Here is a 24,872-nt window from a genome sequence, read left to right as displayed (position 1 = left end):
GCATTCATTACCCCATTTGGTAAGATCCCCAGTATTCCAGTCAAAAGTGGGATTATGCAGCTGCAACCAGGGAAAAGGCCTAAAATCAAATCTGACGATAATCCCTGCATCACCAGTACAGAGCACTGCTCCAAATGCATGGAGCCAACAAGGAGTTCAAAATTAGGGGTATGCTGTGTAAAATAACCATTAGCAAGAGGAGTGGAGTCAATACCCACTACCGGGACAGGTTTAGGCAAATCAATCAATGGCATAGCTAGAGACATAGCAAATTCCACAGACATAATATTAGCAGAAGACCCTGAATCCACGAAGGCACTACCGGTAGCAGACCTACCACCAAAAGAAACCTGAAAGGGAAGCAAGATTTTATTACGTTTCATATTTACGGGAAATACCTGTGCGCCCAAGTGACATCCCCGATGGTCACTTAGGCGCGGAAGTTCTTCCGGCTGCTTATTCTTACGCCTAGGACAGTTGTTCACTTGATGCTTGTCATCCCAAAAGTAAAAGCAGAGAGCATTCTTCCTGCGGAACTCTCTACGTTGTTGGGGGGACACGGAGGCCCCGAGTTGCATAGGTACATCCGAGTCTTCCGTGGAAGAACGAAGTAACGGAACCTCGGGAGGCATCATGGGGGAGTCAGAGGAGAAAACACAAACACATTCAAGTCGTCGTTCCCTGAGACGTTGGTCAAGTCGTACCGCTAAAGCAATAACCTGATCTAGGGAGTCAGAAGAGGGATAGCTAACTAGCAGGTCTTTCAGGGCGTTCGACAGACCCAATCTAAACTGGCACCTTAAGGCAGGGTCATTCCACCGAGAAGCTACGCACCACTTCCTAAAGTCAGAACAATACTCCTCAACAGGTCTCTTACCCTGACGTAAGGTCACCAGCTGACTCTCAGCAAAGGCAGTCTTGTCAGTCTCGTCATAAATGAGCCCGAGAGCAGAAAAGAAAAGATCAACGGAGGAAAGTTCAGGGGCGTCAGGAGCCAAGGAGAAGGCCCATTCTTGGGGCCCGTCCTGGAGCCGGGACATAATTATACCCACCCGCTGGCTCTCAGAACCAGAGGAGTGGGGCTTTAAGCGAAAATAGAGCCTACAACTCTCCCGAAAGGAGAAAAAAGTCTTCCGGTCCCCTGAGAACCGGTCAGGCAACTTGAGGTGGGGTTCAAGAGGTGAGGTGAGGGGCACTACCAGGGTAGCATCAGGCTGGTTGTCCCTCTTAGCCAGGGCCTGGACCTGTAGGGAGAGGCCCTGCATTTGCTGAGCCAGGGTCTCAAGGGGGTCCATAGTAGTGTCAGGGACCAGGGTAGACTAGGTATATGGTCTTGTGATTATGTAATGTCTGGGTAGGGAAACAGACAAGTGAGCCCTAATCTACCCGCCACTCAGTCCCTGCCTACTTGCAACGACCCACCCTAGGCGGTGGGGTACAACTGGGCGACGGTCCCTACACTCAATAGGTGCACAACAGACAAACAGACAAGGGTACAAAGAAGCAAGGGAAATGGGGAAGTTGCCCACGGGAACACCGTGAGCAACAAGCGAGGTGAACGAGCCGAGTCAAACCAGGAGATGAGCGAGGTACAAAAACGCAGAGCAGAAGAGTGGTCAGAAAAGCCAAGGTCAATCACAAGCAGAGTATCAGAAGTTCAAGAAGCTGCAGCAGGGCCAGGAAACCAACAGAGAAGAATCACAAGCAAAGGAGGAACAGGAAAGGCAGGTATAAATAGACAGAGGGCGCGAGCTAGCTCCGTCTGGCCAGGCTGTGATAGGCTCTCCCACTCCTAAGCCTGTCATCCTGAGTGGTGGAAGATGGAGTCAGTCTCACAGACATAGAAGCAGGTGCAGACTGATTACCTATGGGCGTCGACACAGAAGTTGTGTCTGGCAGATCCTTCACACCTGCACCTTCATATCGTGTCTGATAGGGGGTGTTCAGTTTACCTCAAAATTCTGAAGAGCCCTCTGTAAACTCCTAGATGTGAAGTTGGAATTTTCTTCAGCCTGCCATACCCAGTCCAAAGGCCAAGTTGAGAGGATTAACCAAATCATGGACGATTATCTACGGCACTTCAGCTCCATGCCACATGATAACTGGGTACAGCTTCTTCCTTGGGCAGAGTTCTCATATAACAATCACACAAGTGAGTTGTCACGGTGTGGGGTGTGGACCCACTGGACCGTACTGTGTAGCGGGATGGCAGCTGACCAAACAGGTATAGTAGAGTCTACAGTCCAGAAAGGGTACCTGTGGCAACTCGGACAGTAGCAAGGCAGGCTAGGCTGGAACCAGGCGGCAGGTAGATGTCCGGCATGGATTAGTGGAACATGCGTGGAATGCAGCACAACATGACAACAGCTCAGCACGGTACTAGATCTGGATAGCATGGGAAACAGGATAAAGGATACAGGAACAGGGAACACTTGGAAACTGGAAGACACTAGGAGACCATTAGCAAGACAAACTTTGGGTAACGAACTACGCTCAGGCAAAGAACAAGAGGGCAGAGCCCCTGTTATAGTCCAGTAGCATTCTGAGCTTGATTGCAGACTTCCTGCAATTATACTCGCACTGGCCCTTTAAGACCGTGCAGGCGCGGGCGCACACACGGGCTTGCTCGCCCTCCGGGAGACAGTCTTGATACCAGGAAGTGAGTGCCGGCGCCTCAATGGGGGGCGACGCAGCAGAAAACACACATGTCCATGGCCACGGCCGTCGAGGGGTCATAACGACGGGCCGTGGCCATAGACGTTACAGTATCCCCCTCTTACGGCCCCTCTTCTTGGGACCAGAGCGGGAGATAAACTTCCTCACGAGGACAGGGGCATCAATGTTCTCCACTGGCTCCCAAGACCTCTCTTCTGGACCGAACCCCCTCCAATCCACTAAATAAAACGTCCGTCCTCCCACCTTTTGGTGGCCAAAATCTCCCTTAATTCGAAAGTCCCAGATGAGCCACCAGGGACCACTGCAGAACTAGGAGTCCTGGAGTAGCAGTTCAGGACCACGGGCTACAGCAAGGAGACATGGAAGGAGTTAGGCATCTTGAGGGTAGGAGGCAGCCACAGCTTGTAAGACACCGGGTTAATCTGTATCAGGATCTCGAAGGGTCCGAGGAACCTAGGGGCATATTTGCAGGACGGCACCCTCAGCCGGATATTCTTTGAGGATAACCAGACCTTCGTACCTGGAAGAAACTGTGGAGGAGCCTGTCTTCTTGTATCTGCCTTTCTCTTCATGCGGTCCACTGCCAGCAGGATAGAAGATCGGGTCTGTTGCCATATTTGCAGAAAGTCCCTAAAGGTAGAATCAGCTGCAGGCACCTGGAACATAGTAGAGACAGGAAAAGGTATACGAGGATGGTGCGCGTAGACGATGAAGAACAGACTGGAGGTGGTGGACACACTAGTGTGGTTATTATAGGAGAACTCTGCCCATGGGAGCAGCTGCACCCAGTAGTCATGCCGTCTGGAAACAAAGTGATGCAGATAGTTCTCCATAATCTGGTTAACCCTCTCGACTTGCCCATTGGACTAGGGATGATAGGCCGAAGTGAAGTCCAACTTTACACCGAGGAGACCGCAGAGTGCTCTCCAAAACTTCGAGTTGAACTGGACACCTCGGTCCGAGACAATATGCAGGGGCAAGCCGTGCAGACGGAAGATGTGTTGAATGAAGAGGTCGGCCAATCGCGCAGCAGAAGGCAGACCAGTCAAGGGAACAAAATGAGCCATCCTAGAAAATCGATCCACCACCACCCAGATCACACTGCAACCCGCAGAGGGAGGGAGATCCGTGACAAAGTCCATTTCAACATGCTGCCAGGGAGCAACGGGCACAGGCAGTGGTTGGAGCTGATCAGCTGGTCTGAAGTGGGCAACTTTATTTACTGTGCATACCGTACATGAGGCGACAAAGTCCATGATGTCTTTGGGCAGCGTGGGCCATCAGAACTGGTGGGCGATCAGATCCTTACGAGCACCCACGTGACCTGCCAGCTTGGAACTGTGACCCCAGCGAAGGATTCTTCCTCTGTCTGCCAGACGCACAAAAGTCCTTCCCGGAGGGATGTCTCTAACCTGCAGAGGGTTCACAGAGAAGATGCAGGAAGTATTAATAATATTCTGTGGGGACTCCACAGTGTCCTCTGTCTCAAATGACCTAGACAAGGCATCGGCCCTCACATTCTTGTCGGCAGGTTGGTAGTGTAGTTCGAACCGGAACCGGAACCGAGCAAAGAACAACGACCACCTGGCTTGACGAGGATTCAACCGCTGGGCCGTCTGTAGGTAGGTCAGGTTCTTGTGATCCGTGAAGACCAGGGTAGGATGGACTGCGCCTTCCAGTAGGTGTCTCCACTCCTGCAGAGCCAGCTTGATGGGCAGTAACTCCCGATCCCCAATCGAGTAGTTGCGCTCTGCGGAAGAAAACAGCTTGGAATAGTAACCACATACCACAGTCTTGCCCTTCGAACCTTTCTGGAACAACAGTGCACCAGCACCAACAGAGGAAGCGTCCACCTCTAAAGAAAACTGTAGGGATACATCAGGATGGTGAAGAATAGAGGCTGACTTTTTTTAAGGATTCAAATCCGGCTTCTGCCTCCGGAGTCCATACTTTGGCATTCATGCCCTTTTTAGTGAGGGTAGAGATGGAAGCTGTCAAAGATGAGAAGTTGGGAATGAACAGCCGGTAGAAGTTGGCGAATCCCAGGAAGCGTTGTATGGCCGGCCCATAAGCCTTAGGGGCGTGGCCACTCAAGGACAGTCTTTACCTTCTCAGGGTCCATCTTGAGACCCTAATCGGAGATTATATAGACCAGGAAGGGAAGAGACTTTTTTTCAAACACACACTTCTCTAGCTTGGTATAAAGATGATTCTCTCTTAAACGAAGCAACACCTGGCGGACATGACCTCTGATTAGTTACTGGATCTGGGGGAAAAAATCAAAATGTCATCGAGATACAACACAAACATAAAGGAGATCACGAAAAATGTAATTGACAAATTCTTGAAACACCGCGAGGGCGTTACACAGGCCGAAGGTCATAATTAGGTATTCATAGTGCCCATCACAACTATTAAAAGCAGTCTTCCACTCGTCACCTTGACGAATCCGAATCAGATTGTAGGCCCCCCGCAGGTCCAGTTTAGAAAAAAATGTTGCCCTCCGTATGCGATCAAAAAGTTCAGAAATCAAAGGCAGTGGGTACCTGTTCTTCACCGTGATCTGGTTGAGACCTCTCCAGCAGGACAGTGGGCAACTGAAGAAGATCCACAAGGTCTTGGCAGATGAAATTGGCTGCAGAGCCAGAGTCCAGGTAGGCAGAGACTGGATGGGGCCTCTTGCCAGCAACGATGGTTAAGGGAATGAACAGTTTGGAGGAGAGTTCTCGATTAAATGCAGTAGCGCCCAGGGTTGTCTCTCCAACCAAACCTAGGCGCTGGGGTTTTTTGGCTTCTGAGGACACAGACGCACGACATGGCCAGCGAGGCCGCAATATAAACAGAGTCCAGAGGTGCGACTGTGCTGTTTCTCCTGGACGATCCACTTGCATCGGAACCTCGGGCAAAGCAGTAGAAGGAGGCAAGAGGGGTTGCTGGAAGTTGGGCGCCAGTCTAGAAAGCCGTCTCTCCTGAAGAACCTCATGAGATCTCTCCCTCAGCCTTATGTCCACCCAAGTGGCAAGCAGAATCAGGTCGTCCAAGGCAGGTGGCAGATCTCGAACAGCAAGTTCGTCCTTGATCTCAGGCCATAGACCATGCCAAAAGGATGCCACCAAGGCCTCATTGTTCCAGGATAGTTCTCCTGCCAGGGTCCAGAACTGGATGGTGTATTCGCCCATGGATGTGTCCTCCTGGCGAAGGTTAAAGATAGCAGTGGCTGCCGATGAGACTCGTCCTGGCTCCTCGAAAACAGTCCGGAATAACCGCATGAAACCCTGGAAGTCTTGGGTCTCGGGTCCCTGACGCTCCCAGGTCGGGTTTGCCCATGCCAGGGCCTTACTGACAAGTAGAGACACAATGAAGGCGATCTTGGTTCCGTCCTCGGGCGTGCAGGGTAAAATGGATATAGCATTGATTCAGAAACCCCCGGCATGTACATGCGTCTCCATAGAACCGAGAAGGTAATGGCAGCGAGATCCGAGCCGGAACTGCCAGGAGGTGTAGCAGGAGGGTCGATCTGAGGAGCTTGTATAGAGGCAGGAAGGGAAGCAGCTAGTGTCCCTAGCTGGTGTGCCATGGAGTCCACTGCCACAAGAATTTGATCCTGTCTTGCTCGGTGATCCTGCAGGTCCGCCTGCATGGCTTGGGATGGTGACATGCCCATGAATTGACCAGTGGGGTCCATGGCCTGAGCGTACTGTCACGGTGCAGGGTGTGGACACACTGGACCGTTCTGCGTAGCGGGACGGCAGCCAGAAAGGGTACCTGTGGCAACTCGGACAGCAGCAAGGCAGGCTAGGCTGGAACCAGGCGGCAGGTAGACATCAGGCGTGGAGTAGCGGAACAGGCGTGGAATGCAGCACAACACGACAACAGCTCAGCACAGAACTAGATCTGGATAGAACGGGAAACAGGGTACAGAAACAGGGAATACTTGAAAACTGGAAGACACTAGGAGACCATTAGCAAGACAAACTTTGGGTAACGAACAACGCTCAGGCAAAGAAAAAGAGGGCAGAGCCCCTTTTATAGTTCAGTAGCATTCTGGGCTTGATTGCCGACTTCCTGCAATTAAGCGCTCACTGGGCCTTTAAGATCGTGCACGTGCGGGCGCGCGCGCCCTCCGGGAGAAAGTCTCGATACCAGGAAGTGAGTGCCGGCGCCTCACCGGGGAACGACGCAGCAGAGAACACACATGTCCATGGCCGTCGAGGGGTAAGTCATAATGATGGGCCGTGGCCATAGACGTTACATGAGTCCACTGCTTCTACAACGTTCTTCATTATCTACGGCCAACATCCACAAATTCCTCTACCTGTTTCAGCTACATCTCAGGTGCCCGCAGCTAACTCTGCATTCGGGGACTTTCTACAGATCAGGCAGCGAACCTGGTCCTCTATTCTGCAGGCAGTCGATCGCATGAAGCGAAAGGCGAATACTAGAAAAAGAGAGCTGCCTCAGTATCTTCCGGGTACCAAACTCTGGCTGTCCACAAGGAATATCTGTCTGAAGGTGCCTTTGTACAAATTTGCTCCTAGGTTCCTCGGACATTTTGAGATACTGCAACAAATTAACTCTGTCTCCTATAAGCTTCAGCTGCCTCCTACTCTCAAAATCCCCAATTCCTTTGATGTGTCACTCTTGAAGCCTGTGGTTCTGAACCGCTACAGTAAGACTCCTTGTCCTGCAATTGCTACCAGCGGTTCTACCGATGTTTTCGAAGTAAAGGAGATCCTGGACTACAAGAGAGTAGGGGGAAGGACGTTTTATTTAGTGGATTGGAAAGGGGTTTCGTCCAGAGAAGAGGTCCCGGGAGCCAGAAGAGAACCTCAATGTTCCTACCCTCATTAAGATGTTCCTCTCTCGCTTTGGTCCCAAGAAGAGCGGGCATACTGTTGCATCCACGGCCATGTATCGTCAGGATTACTCCCCCCCCCTCAACGGCCGCAGCCATGGATCTGTGAGCGCTGGCCCTCATCTCCTCCCTAGGAGACGCCAGTGCTCACTTCGGCTCCGTTCTGCTATGTCCCGCAGGGTGCCCGGCCTTAAAGGGCCAGCACGCACATAAAAATAATCAGCAATTAGCCCATGTTTACCCTGGACTATAAGAAAGGCCCTACCCCTTTACTCCTTGCCTGAGAGTTGTTGTGTTTACCCGTATTAGTCTTGCTAATGGTCCCTTAGTGTTATCCTGTTCCCAGTGTTCCCGTACCTGCTACCTGTATCCTGTATCCCGTGCTACCTTGGTTTCTGTGCTTTGGAAAGTTGGAGTCGTGTTGTGCCACCGGTCACACCTCCTTGTGTCTGCTGCCAAGGTCCCATCTGAGCCTACCCATTGCCACTGTCTGAACTACTACAGGTACCCTTGTGCTTGAACTATATATACATTGACTTGGTACAATGTTTGGCCAGCTGCTATCCCGCTACGGCAGTATGGCCCAGTGGGTCTACATACCCACAAATCGTGACACAGTCTCTGCAATTCCGTAAATTTTTTAGTTGTGCATTATTAACCCCTTCCCGCTCCTTGACGTACTATTACGTCATGGCAGCTGTATCGTTCGCGCTCCATGCCGTAATAGTACGTCTCGGGAGTAACGGCCGTTTCGGCCGTCCTCCCGACACATACAGGAGCTGTGACGCTGCTGTCTTGTTCAGCAGCTGTCACAGCTCCTACAGCGGGGACCGATCGCTGTGTCCCCGCTGATTAACCACTTAAAAGCCGCGTTCTATAGAGATCGCGGCTTTTTAGGGGTTAAGCTGCCATCGCCGGCCTGCTACGCGATAGCGGCCGGCGATGGTGACTATGGCAACCGGACACCAAACAATGGCGTCCGGCTATGCCATAGACGGAAGCCTAGTGGGTCCTGACAACGTCAGGACCCACTATGCTTGCTGTCAGTGAGTAGCTGACAGTTCTAATACACTGCACTACGCATGTAGTGCAGTGTATTAGAATAGCGATCAGGGCCTCCTGCCCTCAAGTCCCCTAGTGGGACAAAGTAATAAAGTAAAAAAAAAGTTAAAAAAAGATGTGTAAAAATAAGAAAATAAAAGTTTTAAAAGTAATAAAAGTAAAAGTCCCACTTTTTCCCTTATCAGTCCTTTATTATTAATAAAAATATATAAACAAACAAATAAACTATACATAATTGGTATCGCCGCGTCCGCAACGGCCTGAACTACAAAATTATTTTGTTATTTATCCCGCACGGTGAACGCCGTAAAAAAAAATATTAATAAACCGTACCACAATCACAATTGTTTGGTCACTTCACCTCCCAAAAAATTGAATAAAAAGAGATCAAAAAGTCGCATGTACCTAAAAATGGTACTGATGGAAAATACAGTTCGTTACGCAAAAAATAAGTCCTCGCACGGCTTTATTGATGGAAAAATAAAAACGTTCTGGCTCTTAGAATAAGGTAACACAAAAAGTGAATGATTGTTTACAAAACGTATTTTATTGTGCAAACGCCATAAGACATAAAAAAAAACTATAAACATCTGGTATCGCCGTGATCGTATCGCCCCGCAGAATAAAGTTAATATATCATTTATAGCGCACGGTGAACGCTGTAAAAAAAAAAGTATACAAAAACAATAGTAGAATTGCTGTTTATTAGTCACCACGCCACCTAAAAATGGAATAAAAACTGATCAAAAAGCCGCATGCACCCCAAGAAAACTACAATGGATTCCTCAAGGGGTCTAGTTTCCAAATTGGGGTCACTTTTGGGGGGTTTCCAATGTTTTGGCACCACAAGACCTCTTCAAACCGGACATGGTGCCTAATAAAAAAGAGGGCTCAAAATCCGCTAGGTGCTCCTTTGCTTCTGAGGCCGGTGCTTCAGTCCATTACCGCCCGAGGGCCACATGTGGGATATTTATCAAAACTGCAGAATCTGGGCAATAAGTATTAATTTGTGTTTCTCTGATAAATCCTTTTGTGTTATAAAAAAAATGGTATAAAAAGAGTAAATTTCACCTCTACTTTGCTCTAAATTTCTGTGAAACACCTAAAGGGTTCATAAACTTTCTAAATGCTGTTGTGAATACTTTGAGGGGTCTAGTTTCTAAAATGGGGTGTTTGATAGGGGTTTCTAATATATGGGCCCCTCAAAGCAACTTCAGAAATGAACTGGAACCTAAAAAAATAAATAAATGAGGCAATACTTCGCTTCTTACATTATACTGATAATGAGCCGTGCCCACTCCGAGATGACCCCAGTTTTGACCGTTTGTATAAACGGAGACCCCTATTAGACCGTTCCAGTGCCCGGTTTTCCCAAGCATACACCCCCGAGAAGTGTATTTCTATTGATGAGTCCCTAGTACATTTTAAAGGGAGGGTTCAATTCCGCCAGTACCTGCCAGGTAAGAGGGCAAGGTATGGCGTGAAGATGTATAAGCTGTGCGAGAGTGCATCAGGGTATACCTACAGGTTTAGGATATATGAAGGAAAGGCCACCCCCAAACCAGACTGCATCCTGGACTACAATAGGTACATGGGAGGGATGGACTTGTCAAATCAAGTCCTGAAGCCCTACAATGCCATGCGGTGTGGTATGAGAAGCTGGCCGGGCACATCATACAGATGGCTTTGTACAATGCGTATGTGCTACGTCGATGTGCAGGCCAGAGGGGAACTTTCCTGGAATTTCAAGATCTAATCTTTAGGGACCAGGAAGGGGGGGCACCCAGTACTTCTGGAAGCGAGGCCACACGCATCGTACCAGGGCAACACTTTCCAGGAGAAGTTCCCCAAACCGGTGGAAAGGGAAAGAGTCAAAAGAGGTGCAGAGTCTGCTATAAGAGGGGGATAAGGAAGAACACAATATACCAATGTGACACGTGTCCCGAAAAACCAGGGCTCTGTATAAAAGATTGTTTTAAAATGTATCATACATCCCTTGATTTTTAATTTACCCTGATGCACTCCGCACAGCTTACCCCCCTCATCTTTCCCTTCTGAGCCCTGCCGTATGCCCAGGCAGCTGATAACAGCCACATGTAGGGTATTGTCGTACCCAGGAGAACCCACATTACAATTTAAGGGGTGTATATCTCCGGTGGCGCATGCTGGGCACACTATATTGGACACTGAAATGGCATATACATATATAAAATTGCAAATCTCACACTGCACCATCTGCTGCGCATTATCTTTTACACAGTACCTGTGGGGTCAAAATGCTCACTACACCTCTAGATGAATGTCTTAAGGGGTGTAGTTTTTAAAATGGGGTCACTTCTCGGGGGTTTCAACTGTACTGGTACCTCAGGGGCTTCTGCACACATGACTTAGCACCAGAAAAGCTCCAGTAGGCCAAATGGTGGTCCTTTCCTTCTGAGCCCTCCCATGGGCCCAAAGGGCAGTTTATCACCACAAATGGGGTATTGCCGCACTAAGGACAAATTGGGCAACAAAATGGGGTATGTTGTTCCTTGTGAAAATAAGAAATTTTGATCAAAAATGACATCTTATTGGAAAAAATATCATTTTTTTCATTTCACAGCCCAATTCAAATAGGTGCTGTGAAAAAACTGTGCGGTCAAAATGATAACAAAAACCATAAATGAATTCCTTGAGGGGTGTAGTTTCCAAAATGGGGTCACTTCTGGTGGGTTTCCATTGCTTTGATACCTCTGGGGCTCTGCAAATGCAACATGGCACCCGAAAACCAATCCAGCAAAATCTGGACTCCAACAAACACATAGCGCTCCTTTCCGTCTGAGCCCTCCCATGGGCCCAAACGGCAGTTTATCACCACAAATGGGGTATTGCCGCACTAAGGACAAATTGGGCAACAAAATGGGGTATGTTGTTCCCTGTGAAAATAAGAAATTTTGATCAAAAATGACATCTTATTGGAAAAAATATAATTTTTTTCATTTCACAGCCCAATTCAAATAGGTGCTGTGAAAAACCTGTGCGGTCAAAATGATAACGAAAACCATAAATGAATTCGTTGAGGGGTGTAGTTTCCAAAATGGGGTCACTTCTGGTGGGTTTCCATTGCTTTGATACCTCTGGGGCTCTGCAAATGCGACATGGCACCCGAAAACCAATCCAGCAAAATCTGGACTCCAACAAACACATAGCGCTCCTTTCCGTCTGAGCCCTCCCATGGGCCCAAACGGCAGTTTATCACCACAAATGGGGTATTGCCGCACTAAGGACAAATTGGGCAACAAAATGGGGTATGTTGTTCCCTGTGAAAATAAGAAATTTTGATCAAAAATGACATCTTATTGGAAAAAATATAATTTTTTTCATTTCACAGCCCAATTCAAATAGGTGCTGTGAAAAACCTGTGCGGTCAAAATGATAACGAAAACCATAAATGAATTCCTTGAGGGGTGTAGTTTCCAAAATGGGGTCACTTCTGGTGGGTTTCCATTGCTTTGATACCTCTGGGGCTCTGCAAATGCGACATGGCACCCGAAAACCAATCCAGCAAAATCTGGACTCCAACAAACACATAGCGCTCCTTTCCTTCTGAGCCCTCCCATGGGCCCAAACGGCAGTTTATCACCACAAATGGGGTATTGCCGCACTAAGGACAAATTGGGCAACAAAATGGGGTATGTTGTTCCCTGTGAAAATAAGAAAATGTGATCAAAAATGACATTTTATTGGAAAAAATATCATTTTTTTCATTTCACAGCCCAATTCAAATAGGTGCTGTGAAAAAACTGTGCGGTCAAAATGATAACAAAAACCATAAATGAATTCCTTGAGGGGTGTAATTTCCAAAATGGGGTCACTTCTGGTGGGTTTCCATTGTTTTGATACCTCAACGCCTCTTCAAACCTGGCATGCTGCCTAAAATATATTCTAATAAAAAAGAGGCCTCAAAATGCACTAGGTGCTTCTTTGCTTCTAGGGCTTGTGTTTTAGTCCACGAGCGCAGTAGGGCCACATGTGGGACATTTCTAAAAACTGCAGAATCTGGACAATACATATTTAGTAGTGTTTCTCTGGTAAAACCTTCTCTGTTACTAAAAAAAAATTGAATAAAATTGAAATTCAGCAGAAAAAATGAAATTTGCAAATTTCATTTCCACTTTGCTTTAATTCCTGTGAAATGCCTGAAGGGTTAAAAAACTTTCTATATGCTGTTTTGAATACTTTGAGGGGTCTAGTTTTTAAAATGGGGTGTTTTATGGGGGTTTCTAATACATAGGCCCCTCAAATCCACTTCAGAACTGAACTGGCACCTTCAAAAAAAGGCTTTTGAAATTTTCTTAAGAATATGAGAAATTGCTGTTTATGTTCTAAACCTTGTAACGTCCAAGAAAAATAAAATAATGTTCAAAAAACGATGCCAATCTAAAGTAGACATATGGGAAATGTGAACTAGTAACTATTTTGGGTGGTATAACCGTCTGTTTTTCAAGCAGATGCATTTAAATTCTGAAAAATGCTATTTTTTGTAAATTTTCTCTAAATTTTGCAATTTTTCACAAATAAAGACTGAATATATCGACCAAATTTTACCACGAACATGAAGCCCAAAGTGTCACGAGAAAACAATCTCAGAATCGCTTGGATAGGTTTAAGCATTCCGACGTTATTACCACATAAAGTGAAATATGTCAGATTTGAAAAATGGGCTCTGAGCCTTAAGGCCCAAACTAGGCTGCGTCCTTAAGGGGTTAAATAAATGTGATATTCCTATGGTGTGATGCTTTTTTCAAAACAAAGAGTCCGGGTGTCCGTCAAACTCACCAACAATTCTATTGTCCCATAGAGGAGTGACTTCAATAAAAGTGTTAATTTTTTCAATGAGTTTGACAGCATCCCAGACCTGCTGCTGGTTATCAAATATAGGCCCAAGTCCCATATTAGGGGAATTCAGAACCCCCAGCTTCTAGAGCTTTGAATATATTAGACCATTTGTCCACAAGTGTTTTCAACAAAATTCTATTATCCCCCAGGCACTCCCAGTCCCGGAACTGTTGGACCTGAGAAGCTAAAGAGTACTTCCTCCACTCAGGGAGGGAAAAGCCCCCTTTGGTTATCGGGAGAGTAAGAATAGAGTATTTAAACGGTTCAGGATCGGGCTATTTTCAGCCTTCAGGTCCAGACACCGTTTAGCCATTTTTAGCACGCGTTAGTTAAACGGCTATAACTTTTTTATTTGTTGGGCTAGAGACGTGATTTTTGCTATGTTTTTTTCTGTAGACAATGCAAGTTTCTTTTGTTATCATTTTTATACACATCCTTTTTGCTATTTTAGAATGTTTAGGCTTAAAATTTTAAAATAATAGTAAAAAAACGAAGCTTTTTTTACATTGCAGCTATTTTTTTTTTGGTAATAACATAGTTTTACCCTAAAATAGACCTTTTATCAATCGTCATTGTCTACTGTAAATTTTAGTATATTACATGTCTATATTAGGGTAATTGGGTCCGGGCTAACGTTACTGAAATGATTGGCGAGGGGGAGCGTTTTTTTGGGGGTGCGTATTTTATGTGGATTATTAGCCGCAGTTACAGGGGAAATCAGCCCTCTTATAGTGACTATTGTCACTAATAGGGCTGTGCTGGGTATAGTTAGACCCAGCAGCATTCTGCCACTAACGGCATCCCGGCGATCAGGTGACCAGTCACATGATCACCGGGACCAATAGAGACAGCAGCCCTCATTGAGCACTGTGTAAAAGAGATCGGAGAAGACAGAAGTAGCGAAAGCTTTTCTATCTTTTCCTCGGGGTCCCCGGCAGTCACTGACTGTCTGAGACCCGACATTCAGCTGCCCGATAACTCGGGCAGCAAGCTAAAACCCGCGCCGTAAATCGTCTATGGCATGGGTTTTAAGGACCCTGACCGCTAGCCGTAAATACATAGCCAGCGGTCGGGAACCTGTTAATGCAATTTTTTTTCCCGTTCCAAATAAAGTCATTAGAGATAGCATCTAGGGTTTTAAAAGTTTTCCCTGGCAACCAAATAGGACATTTAAAGAAAAAATTTAATATTTTAGGTAAAAAAAACATTTTGATCAGTGCAATTTTTGCAGCTCTGGTCAATGGTAAATTATTCAATGCGTTAACTTTCCTCCTCAAATATGCAAACAAAGGAATTATATTCAGTGTAATATAGCCAGAGGGATCCATAGAAATTTTCACGCCTAAGTATTCGAACACCTCCACAGAATTTAAGGAGGAAATCTGATCGGGGTTAACCTCGGCTGAGATAGTTAACAAACTAGATTTTTGACAATTGATTTGAAGGCCAGCCCACTCACCGAACTCTTGGTATAGCCGAATTACATGGTCGACAGAGGTTAAATATCCTATAAACAGAAGAAAATTGTCTGCGTATAACGAGATTTTTCGACATTATTACCCATTTGGAAACCCACTATATTCTCAGAGGTTCTTACCTTCATTGCCAAAACCTCAATTACTAAAGTAAATAAGAGAGGAGATAGAGAACAGCCCTGCCTGCCGCACTCCCCTTTCTAAGTTAAAGTAAGCTGATTTCTGACCGTTCATGCCTACTCTGGCCTGTGGTTGTCTATAGAGTAATTTAATCCAATCTATGAATTTCTCCCCAATACCAAAGCAACCCAAAATCCTAAAAAACAAAAACGCCATTCGACTGTATCAAGAGCTTTCATAGCATCGATTGAGAGGATAGCACCCTTCTTAGCATACACTTTCTTGTATTGTAAATGAGCAAATACTCGACAGACGTTCTTTACCATAATCCTGCCCAGAATAAACCCGGTCTTGTCCGGGTGAATTACACTGTTCATTACCTTGATCAGTCTGCCGGCCAAAACCTTGGTCAACAGCTTGACATCGGTATTCAACAATAAAATAGGACGGTATGATTCCGGCAAGAGAGGGTCCTTATCTTTCTTAGTAATCCCAGTATTTTCTGTGGCCTCCATAGATTCATAAAGCTTACCTCTAACATAGAAAAAATATGCTGTTTCCACTAAAATAGGGATTCATTTATTCTGATATAACTTATATAGTTCAAATGGAATTCCATCTACACCCACTGCTTTGTTACTTGGCGTTTCCAGCAAGGACGCTCTCAATTCTTCCAATGTTATCGGGTGATCTAACATTGATCTTTGTTCGCGATCAATAGTACGGAATTCCATTCCATCCACATAACTATCTATGCTATTCTCAGTCTTTTAACCTAGAGTGGTACAGGTCCTGATAGAATTTTCTGAATTCTACTACTTAGCATTCTACTATCCTAGCATCATGAACAAGTTGCCCCTTTGTGTTCTTAATGGAGGAAACAGAATTAGAAGGCCGTTGGACAGTTACAATATGGGCCAAAAATTTACTTGATTTACTGGCTTCAAAATAGTATTGTTTGCAACTCCAAAAAAATTCTTATTGTGTTTCCACCTGTATCAAGTTTTCATATTTAAATTGGAAGACTTTCCACTGAGATTCAGTACCTTCTTAAGAGTTATCTACATATTGCCTTTCCGCCTCCTCTAGTTGTTTTTTTTAATATTATCTCTTTGAATATACTGGGTTTTCTTAATAATGTTTTGGTTTTTAAAAACAATTCCCCTAATGAATGCTTTTAGGGTATCCCATAATATCGCTGAATCTGGGTAACCTGAGTTGGCTTCCAGAAACACTGACCATTCATTATCTATCTTGTGGAATGTCATTTTCACCAAGACTGATGGAAAAATCTTATATACCTTACTAACCTGTCTCGGGCTCAGATCAAGCTCGACGAGAAGAGGAACATGGTCTGAGACCCCTCGTGGTTCATAAGACGTATTCTTTATATACTTCAACATTAGGTCATTAATTAGGGTATGTTCACACGCAGAGTCAAAAATGTCTGAAAATACGGAGCTGTTTTCAAGAGAAAATAGCTCCTGATTTTCAGACGTTTTTTGTGCCACTCGAGATTTTCGTGGCGTTTTTCGCTGCGTTTTTTACGGCCCTTTTTTGGAGCTTTTTTCACTAGAGTCTATGGAAAACGGCTCCAAAAACGTCCCAAGAAGTGTCCTGCACGTCTTTTTCGCTGCGTTTTTTCTGCCTCCGATTTTTCGGCCGTTTTTCGGGCGTTTAGGGCCCGAAAAACGGCCGAAAATAGGCCGTGTGAACATACCCTTAAGGTAGCATCAATTCTTGATATCACCTCCCTAGAACTTATAAAGCATGAAAATTTCTTAACACGGGGGTTCCTCATCTGCCATCTATCAAGCCAGCCCAATTCAAATGTTAAACCTATTAGCTTAGTTGCTGACCTATGTGATATTATTGGATTTTTCCCCTAATCTATCTAACTCGGCATCCATGACTTCATTGAAATCTCCAATTATTAAGAAAGGACATTTTGGTTTCGATATCAAATATTGCGAGACCACATGACAAAAAAGGGGGAGATGTATACCGCTGCAAGAACACAGGTTATTCCATCAAAACATCCATATAGGATGATATACCTTCTCTCTGTATCTAAAACGGTGTAATAAATCTGAGCGTCTACTTTCCTGTATATTAATATGGAAACTCCCCTAGGAAAAAGACGTGTAAACCGCATGGTTAGACTGGGCTATCTAGCCTTTCTGAAAGCTGCTAATTTTATCTTTGACCAAATGGGCCTCCTGAAGACATATAATCGCGGGGAGGTAATTCCTAATTAAGTTAAAGATAGCGTACCTCTTTAGTCTTGCAGCGGCCGCCCTAATGTTCCAAGACACTATTTTCATCATGGTTCTTTTTTATAAGTGGCCAACACAGAAAAAAAAATCCTCTCTCTGTCTCCATCCACCCACCAACACCCACCCCCAAGACCCCACACAGAGTTTGCTAATGCACCAACTGCGAGGGAACCAGAAAACTCCCCATCTATCATCTCCCTCTACCATCTCTCCCACCCGCAACCAATGGTATATAGAATAGGTCACCACTAGGGGACCCAATATGGCAAAAATGATATTAAGAAGCACAAAGAAAAAAAATAAAAAGGCAAAAAGTTTAAAGTTCGGCCATTGCTGCTGACCCCCCCCCCCCCACTAAGTGCTTAGTAAACTACGATATGTGGTAAGTGATAGTAAACTACGGATTCATATTTACCCATTGGAGTCCAGCCAGTAACCTGCCTCCATTGCTGATTGAAACAAAATCGTAAATCCTTCGTAGGAGATTTTTAATTTTGCTGTGCATGTGTATATATATATATATATATATATATATATATATATATAAAAGCAAATATTGAATATTTGCCTTGAGCAATCTTCTTATGGTCTCAAGAAAGCTCAGTCTATTTGAATAGAGAGGTTAGGATAGATAGAAATTCGAGCCCCATTAAAAAACAAATCTCCCTTTTTCCTCTTTTCCCACATAATCGCGTCCCGATCCAGATAACATAATAATTTTAACAAAATAGGCCTAGAAGAAGCACCCGCTGATCTAGATTTGACTGGGGCTCGTTTTACACCAAAAAATTTAGAAAGGGACTCTGGTCCTATCTGTTCCAGAATCCATTCCTGCATGCATTTTTCACAATCTTTGTTTTCCACCCCTTCGAGGAATCCCAAAAATTTCAGATTGTATCTCCTAGCTCTATCCTCCATATTGGTAAGCTTATTTTATTGGAGCTTGACATCTTGTTTAAGTTCCGTAACCTCCGTTGATAATATGGCCATAGAGTCCTCCAGGAAGGATATTCTTCTCTCAGCCTCATCGATTCTATTGCGAATTACCGACACATAAGACTTTATTGATGAAATATTGAGTTTTATCCCATCCAACTGAACATGCAAGCCCATAACTTTACAGTCCGTTCCTTTAACTGTACTTAGTATATCCTATAGTAGCAGAGGGTTATCCAACCGTTGGGGTTCAATTTGAGACCCTAGATTGGTACCTGAGATATCCACAATAATAGGGGAGACCATTTCTTCTCCTAAAGAGCTTATAGATGTAGTACCTTTATCTACTTGCTCAGGTGTTAAAGCAGGCAAAGTTTCATATATTCGTATGCCCAGGGCCGATTCTAGCTTTTCTGCTGCCTCAGGCGAAAAATCAAAGTGGCGCCCCCCCAGATTTTGATTTACATCCCCCTGGCTGTTCTACATCGCTAGCACTACATCTATCTGCACGGTGCACGCCCAGGCACATGGCAATGGTGCATCCCAGAAAGTTGGAGGAGACGGGTAGTGATGTATAACAGCCAGGGGGGTGTCAATCAAGCATGGAAAGTTGGGTTTGGATGCAGGACTATGTGACTCTTCAGGATAGCGGAACCGCCCCATGGCCCTTTAATGAGTAATTAGCATGTAGTGTGCGTAATTTTAAAAGTTGATTTTATAGATTTTGCTGTATCTGAAAAAAACGTACAAGAGAATGTTTGGAAATATTATCAGGTCATGTATTACTGCATGGTGGTGGTTCAATGGGTTAAAACTGCCTGACAGGTTCCCATTAAATATATAATGAATTGAAAACAATTCTATCTGTCCTGCAATTTTGTTATTATAAATATATTTTATATAATTGGATTTCCAGAACCAAGCTCTGACATATACGGCTCCAGAACCAAGCTGAGTACATATATACAGCTCCAGAACAAAGCTCATTACATATATACAACACCAGAACCAAGCTCAATACATATATACAGCACTAGAACCGAGCTCAGTAAATATATACAACACCAGAACCAACCTCAGTACATATATACAGCTCCAGAACCAAGCTTATTACATATATACAACACCAAAACCAAGCTCAATACATATATACAGCACTAGAACCGAGCTCAGTACATATATACAACACCAGAACCAACCTCAGTACATATATACAGCACCAGAACCAAGCATAGTATATATATATATATATATATATATATATATATACAGCCCCAGAACCAAGCCCAGTACATATATACAGCACGAGAACCAAGCTCAGTTCATAAATACTGTCACGCTGGGTTCGTGGACCCATTGGACCGTACCGCCTTGACGGTCTGGCAGCTGGCCAACAGGGCGCAGGTCACAGTCTATAGTTCGTATAGTGTTCCTGTGGCAGCTCGGACAGTAGCAAAGCAGGCTCGGCTAGGACTAGGCAGCAGGTAGACGTCATGCGTCGAGTAGCAGGACAGGCATGGAATACAGCACAGCACGACTACAGCTCAGCACGGCACTTGACCAGGATAGCACGGGATACAGGAAACAGGTACGGGGAACACTGGGAACTGGAAAACACTAGGAGATCATTTGCATAGACAAACTTTGGGTATGACAACAACGCTCAGGCAGAGGAGGAAGGGGCTGGGCCCTTCTTATAGCCCAGGGTGCTCTGGGAGCAATCTGCTCAATCTCCCACCTGCGTGCGCTTTGGCTTCTTAAGTCTGGACTGAGCTCACGAGCGCACCCTGGTGGTCACTGTGGAACAGGACGGCCATATGTGCAGACATCTCTGGAGAGAAGGGCGTCGACTGGATGGAAGGAGTTCCTGGTCAGCGACCACGGACGTTACAAATACAGCACCAGAACCAAGCTCCGTACATAAATACAGCACAAGAACCAAGCTCAGTATTTATATACAACCCCAGAACCAAGCTCAGTACATATATACAGCGTCAAAACCAAGCTCAGTACATGAATACAGCACCAGAACCAAGCTCAGTACATAAATGCAGCGTCAGAACCAAGCTCAGTACATATATACAGCATTAGAACCAAGCTCAGTACATAAATACAACACCAACACAAATACAGCTCAATTTAGTGCAACCCCTGGTTTGTACAGAGTAAAACTACAGCTCCCAGCATGGTCCGAACAATGGTAAAGAGATGCTGTTTCACAAAAAAAAAAATCATACCAACTATTATCTCGCCAGGGGGGTAGGGAAACAGACAGTGAGCCCTAATCTACCCACCACTCGGTCCCTGTCTACTTGCAACGACCCGCCCTAGGCGACGGGGTACAACTGGGCGACGGTCCCTACGCTCAGTAGGTGCACGACAGACAAACAGACAAGGGGACACAAGCAAAGGGAAATGGGGCAGTTGCCCACGGCAACACCGCGAGCAACAAGAGGGGTGAACGAGCCGAGTCAAACCAGGAGTGTACGAGGTACCAAACGCAGAGAAGGAGAGTAGTCAGTAAGCCGGGGTCAGTATGAAGCAAGGTCAAATAGCTAGGAGCTGCAGCAAGGCCAGGAAACCACACGAGAAGAATCACAAGCAAAGGAGGAACAGGAAAGGCAGGTATAAATAGACAGAGGGCGGGAGCTAGCTCCGTCTGGCCAGGTTGCGATAGGCTCTCCCACTCCTAAGCCTGCCATCCTGAGTGGTGGAAGATGGAGTCAGTCTCAGAGACATAGAACCAGGTGCAGACTGATTACCCATGGGCGTATACACAGAAGTTGTGCCTGGCAGATCCCTTACACTCGCTGCAGACCATACAGTGACTACAGTGCTGATTAAAGAGATATTCCAAGGAGTAACAGTGAAAAGGTATACGTTTAAATTACTAAGGTGTGAAATTACTGCCTGTATAAACGTTTAAAATGATTCTTTATTATCAAATTGATTAAAATTGGTAGGGCACAAAGTGCCAAAAGATCCAGGTACAGGCGTTGGCAACCAGATCAAAAGCGCAGACTGAATTGTATGTGAAACAAAGGAGACAGTCAGCACGCACCCATTCATGGATGCCTGATTGTATCAAGGTGAATTATCACAAAAACCAGTTCAGAGTGCTTAGCAAATATTGATGAAATCTGATTGCCACAGATTAGTTAGCAGGCACACTCCCAACGCGTTTCTGCACCATGTAGGGGAGCGTCCTCAGGGGTACGAGTTGCCTGTCAGCTGATATTCAGCTGTTCGTTAGGTGTAACGGCGCATATGAGACCACCATCAGATGTCTCATATGCGCCGTTACACCTAACGAACAGCTGAATATCAGCTGACAGGCTCTTTCTTAACTCTACGTTAATAAATCAGGCAACTCGTACCCCTGAGGACGCTCCCCTACATGGTGCAGAAACGCGTAAACATTTAAATTAAGTGCCTCACCGGTGACAACACAGATTCTAGTTGTTCTTTTACTCCTTTCTTCTCCATCCAGTCCAGACCTCTATGACGACTTCTCCTGGCCATGGCCCATTTCTGCAGTTTTCCGCTCAGATGTCTTTAGCTTCTCACTTTTCAAACATTTCTGCACATATAAACATAGATAAAATTCTCATTATGCCACACACTACACCCTAAATATAAATATAATAGCATCATACACTGCACATCTAATAATAATAGCACCATACACTGTCCCTGATTATAATAGCACCATACACTGTGTCCCCCACACACAGTGCTCCCTGTTGATAGTGCCTCCATAGAGCCCCGTGTATATAGTGCCCCCCACAGATCCCCATAGATAATGTCCAAAATACCCCCATAGATAATGTCCTGCATAGATCCCTCTGTAGATAGGGCCCTACATAGATCCCCCTGTAGATAGTGCCCCACATATTGCTCTCCCTGAAGATATTGCCCTACATATAGACTCTCTGTGGATAGTGGCCCACATATAGCCCCTCCTGTAGATAGTGCCCTACATATAGCCCCCTGTAGATAGTGCCCTACATATAGCCCCCGCTGTCTATAGTGCCCCACCTATAGCCCCCCTGAAGATAGTACCCCACCTATAGCCCCCTGAAAATAGTGCCCCACATATAGACCCCTGAAAATAGTGCCCCACATATTGCCCTCCTGTATATAGTGCCTCACATATAGCCCCCTATATATAATGCCCCACATATAGCCCCTGTATATTATGCCCCACATATAGCCCCCCTGTATATAGTGCCTCACATAGCCCCCCTGTATATAGTTCCCTACATATAGCCCCCACTGTAGATAGTTCCCTACATATAGCCCCCTCTCTAGATTGTGTCCAACATATAGCCCTCCCCTCCCCTCCGGTAGATAATGTGATGCACACTTTTTAAAGAAAAAAACAACTTTACATACTCACCTTGATCCTGTTTCCGCACCGTCCTGTGTAAATGGAAGACTTGCTCTTTTCTGAGCAGGTCTGCTGGGGCTGAACGATGCAAGCGACACAAAGACGTTATCGTGCCGCTTGCATCGTTGAAAAGCGCTGATTGGCAGGGCAGAATGACTTGCCTCGCCAATCAGCGCCTTTTAACAACAGAAGTGGCGCGCATCATCGAAAGTCGCTGATTGGCGGGGCAAGTCATTCTGCCCAGCCATTTAGCATCATTGTGAGGCGCTGAATGGTCGGACACGGAACGTGCCTGGCCATTCAGCGCTAATGCACGTAATTGTACCTGCGTTCTATAGACGCGAGTACAATTAGTGCAGGAGGGGGTGTTCATCTCGCCTCAAGGGCGGTGCGGCCCTGCTTATGCCAGATGACAATGGGGAGCTAAGTATTTTATCCAAATTTTGGGAGTTTTTCCCTTTCAGGGATTCTGGTAGACAGTTCCCCGATCTGCGTTGAGAATTGCCCTTTTCGTTCAGTTTTTTAGCCGGCATATTCAGGGTGTTTATCTACCCTATATAAAAACTCTGCAACTCAGCAGCAATGGAGTAACTCAGCAGCAATGAAAAACTTCAGCAGCAGTGGGAAAACTAAGCAACAATGAAGAGACTCAGCAGGGAAGGAGGAACTCTGCAGCGATGGAGAAGCTCCACAAAAATGAAGAAGCTCAGCGACGTTGGAAGAACTCAGCAGCCATGGAGGGTCTCAACAACAGTTAAGGAGCTCACCGGCAGTGAAGACACACAGCGGAAGCAGAGGCACACAGCATTGATAGAGGCACACAGCAGCACTGGGGGTGCTCGGCAGCAATGGAGGAACTCAGCAGCAATGGAGGAACTCAGCAGCGATGGAGGACTTCAGCAGCGATGGAGGAACTCAGCAGCAATAGAGGAGCTCAGCCACAATGGAGGAACCAAACAGCAATGAAGGAACCCAACAGCAATAGAGGATCTCTGCAGCAATGGAGGAACTCAGCAGCAATGGAGGTACTCAGCAGCAATGGTGGTACTCAGCAGCAATGAAAGAGCTCAGCTGCAGTAGAGGAACCCAATGGCAGTGGAGGAACTCCGCAGCAATAGAGGAACTCAGCAGTGATGGAGGAACACAACAGCAATGGAGGAACTCAACTGCAATAGAGGAACTCAAAGGCAATGAAGGAACACAACAGTAATGGAGGAGCTCCGCAGCAATGGAGGAACTCAGCAGCAACGGAGGAACTCAGCAGCAACGGAGGAACTAAGCAGCAATAGCGGAACCTAGCAACAATGGGGAAAAAACAGCAATTATGGAGAAACTCAATAACAATAAAGGATCTCATCAAATGGGGGCCTCCACCGGAGATGGAAAAAAAACACGGCAGCAATGGAGGTGCTCAGCATTCATGAAGGACTTCAACAACAATAGAGTATCTCAACAGTAATGGAGGACATCAGCAGCAATAGAGGAGCTCAACATCAACTCAGCAAAAGTAGAGGACCTCGGCGGGAATGAAGGAACTCAGCAGCAATGGAGGAACTCGGCAGTCATGAAGGAACTCAGCAGCCATAGAGAAACTCAGCAGCCATAGAGGAACTCAGCAGCCATAGAGGAATTCAGCAGCAATGAAGGAACTCCGCAGCAAAGGTGGACCACAGCAGCATTGGAGGAACTCAGCAGCGATGGTGGAACTCAGCAGCAATGGAGGAACTCGGCAGCGATGGAGGAACTCGGCAGCGATGGAGGAACTTGGCAGTGATGGAGGAACTCAGCGGCAATGGAGGAAATCAGCAGCGATGGAGGAAATCAACAGGGATGGAGGAACTCCGCAGCAAATGAAAGAAACCAGCAGTAATGGAGACATTCTGTAGCAATGGAGGCACTCTGCAACAGTGGAAGATCTCAGCAGCAGTACAGGCACTCCACAGTACAATAAGATTAGCATAAGAAATACTTAGGAATCTTAAGCAAACACCGCAGTTAATGTGGAAGCAAGTAGATCTCAGTAGTGATACTCCTCTAGCCCTATCAAACAGCCACCGGAGACCCACAACAGTCTTTTCCCAGCGATGTCAGGTGGGGCCAGCCGCCCTGGATCAAGTGTGTCGGTGAGAGCCCAGTTCCCTCCTCAATGACTCCAGTGGAGCAACTGGCACATCAGAGAGCCAACTAATAGCTGACCACCTCAC

This window comes from Rhinoderma darwinii, chromosome 4 (genome assembly GCF_050947455.1).
Source record: "Rhinoderma darwinii isolate aRhiDar2 chromosome 4, aRhiDar2.hap1, whole genome shotgun sequence".
Classification (NCBI taxonomy): domain Eukaryota; kingdom Metazoa; phylum Chordata; class Amphibia; order Anura; family Rhinodermatidae; genus Rhinoderma; species Rhinoderma darwinii.
Note: the sequence above shows the minus strand (reverse complement) of the source record.